Source organism: Austrofundulus limnaeus, unplaced genomic scaffold, assembly GCF_001266775.1.
Source record: "Austrofundulus limnaeus strain Quisiro unplaced genomic scaffold, Austrofundulus_limnaeus-1.0 Scaffold319, whole genome shotgun sequence".
In the NCBI taxonomy this organism is placed as follows: Eukaryota; Metazoa; Chordata; class Actinopteri; order Cyprinodontiformes; family Rivulidae; genus Austrofundulus; species Austrofundulus limnaeus.
In genome coordinates this window covers 139,749-142,175 of record NW_013952721.1, presented here as the reverse complement: position 1 = coordinate 142,175, position 2,427 = coordinate 139,749, and the positions used below count along the sequence as shown (strand labels likewise).

General features: G+C 43.6%; 2 long non-coding RNA genes across 3 annotated transcripts in view; one reads left to right on the top strand and one right to left on the bottom strand.

The window, feature by feature from the left end:
- Positions 1-262: 262 nt before the first annotated feature.
- On the bottom strand, positions 263-1,290 carry LOC106527336 (uncharacterized). The gene is made up of 2 exons (XR_001311375.1): positions 1,207-1,290; positions 263-748 (listed from the first exon to the last, which is right to left on the bottom strand). It is a non-coding gene; the product is annotated as an uncharacterized LOC106527336 (long non-coding RNA).
- Positions 1,291-1,700: 410 nt separating this feature from the next.
- LOC106527335 (uncharacterized) overlaps positions 1,701-2,427 on the top strand; it is a 17,612-nt gene continuing 16,885 nt past the window's right edge. Inside the window, exon 1 of one of the 2 annotated variants that reach the window (XR_001311373.1) lies at positions 1,701-1,783. This is a non-coding gene — a long non-coding RNA (uncharacterized LOC106527335). The remainder of the gene's footprint in view (positions 1,784-2,427) is intronic. The other variant, XR_001311372.1, reaches the window with a different exon arrangement.

Genomic DNA, 2,427 nt, shown 5'->3' with positions numbered 1-2,427 from the left:
ATATAATCTACATTTGTTTCCATTCAGTAGTTTCCTCTCAAACATTACAGGTTGTGTTTGTGAATGAGGTTTACTGAAGCTTTATCAGTCATTCTTTAAAGCTGACATTTAGTTCAATGAATGGATTTAGTTTTTGGAGAAGTTCCAGTAAAATAGGACCACCATCTTTGCTTTGATCTCTGCACTCAGCCTTTAGAGTAATATCAACAACATCAGGAAGAATAAGAACAAGAACAAGAATAAGAATAAGAATAAGAATAAATTTCAAACCTGCCTCAAAACATGACATCTCCGTTTTATAGAAAACAAAATATGTGTGTATCTGTGTGTGCTTGTGTGTATGTGTGTGTCCAATCAGTAAACAAACAAACAAACAAAAAACATAAGAAAGTGTTTGGACATTAAACTCTGGGTGTATTTGTATCGTATTTCTTTTTTTTTTCACACATCCATCCTGTCTGGAAAAAAACGAGGCTGCAGGCAAACAAAGACTTTCTTGTACCCGAGGACCCAGGTCAGTGAACAGTACACGTGCTCTTGCGCGTCCACGCGCCCTTGTATTGTTTCTCAACAAACGCTCTCAGCTCCTCGTCGTGACTGAACGCAGCTGACGCGTGATTGCTGTGACGCTTTGTGAGTTTGTTTGTTCCAGTCTGGGAGTCAGATCCAAAGTTATTCCTGTCCTCACAGAAAAGGGTAAACACCAGCATCTTTGTTATCTCTCAACTTCTGGTCATTGAGTTGCAAACTAACAAAGAAAGAAGAAAAAATATATAAATCTGATCAAACCACAATCTGATTTGAGGAAATATGGCGACATGTTGTTTTACAGAAAAGCCCCACAGGCACAACACAACTCCACAAAGTTCACTCCACAGCACATCACAGGATACCTGCGCCATTTTACGCACGCACTGAACACACATGGGGCAACAACGTAACTGCACTTCACATGCAGAAGCGACACTCGCTCCCTCTGTGACCCCGCCACCACACACACACACACCCGGCAGACACAACACCGAAACACACCGGTCGCCAGGCAGCGATCCGCGTGCGCGTGTTTTACAGGAGCTCTGTACCACACGGTGAATGAGTGACAAGGTAATTACACAGCGCTCCACCCCCCCACCAACCCCCCACTTAACTAACCCCACCCTCTATGTACTTAGCTCCACTTACAGGCGGCTCTCATGCTCCACTTACGGCGCGTCCTGGTTCCTCAGCGCGCCTTCTCCCAGAGTCCAGAGCGGAGGTCTCCGGGCTCCAAGTATGAACCGGAGCAGGAACAGCTGCCGGTGGTAGTGGCCTCTCCTCTCTCTCTACCTCCCTCTCTTATACTCGCGCGCGCGCACACACACACACACACACACTATCACGCTCCCTCATGCTCTGACTCTACTTTACTGACCCCTTTAGGATTCTCACAAGACCGTTAAACCGTCATTTGCTTTCTAGAATGTGAAATATATAGTACATTGTCAACTCCCCTAAACCATAAAACTAACTTTATGGACCCCACGTGACTTCAGGGGAGCCAGTGAGAGGGATCAGTCTGAGGCAAGGCCCGATCTTTACGATCTAACTTGGAGATAAAACCCCTCAACTGTTTGACATGTAAATGTCAAATCATGCCTCAGGTTTTTTTTTATAGTTTGGACCCAAAGCAGAAAGAGCTTAAAAAAAGATCTCAGCAGTCACAAAGAGGAGCCAGCTGGGCTCACATCTCCCAGCAGCACAGCTCCTGTTTTCCGYCCAGAGACACTGCAGCACTTTGAGTCCGGTGAGTTTAAAGTTCAGCGGGTTGTTTGCGTTCAGAGAGCAGGAGAAGGTAACTTCATTTCAGCGGGAGATGCGTCCGTTCAGGGCGGAAAAGAGCGAGAGAAAAAAAACCTCCCAATTAGTCCTCTAATAGTTGGTTGTCATGACAGTGTTGGTCAGCAAGACGCGCAGATCCGCTGCGTAAACGAGTGCGCGTCCTGTCATTTTATAATTATTAGTAAATTATGTTTTAAACTGTATCTGTGCATGAATGTCGCCTTTGTTTATAAAACTGCTGCCTTTTAAATACACAGTTTGGGCTCACCAAATAGGTTTAAAGGTGGAGAAAATTACACTTTTATTTTTATTCAGGTGAAACTGAAGCCTTTTAGTTGCAGATGTCTCAGATTAAATACAAGGTAACATTTKAACTTTATGCTTCTGCAAAAAGCTGCATAGTGTTTCTTATTCTCACGGACAAGCGGGTTTTTGGGACGTTTTTGTGTTTTTATATGTCCACATTGCACATTCTTATTCATGCAGAGTTAAATATRTAATATGCAGTGTTTTGCTCTAATAGCATTTAAGCGTTCAGGGATCAAACCCGCGATTTTCATGAAAAACAGTTGGGCCAAATGAACCCAAAAACCGTGTTTATTATTATTA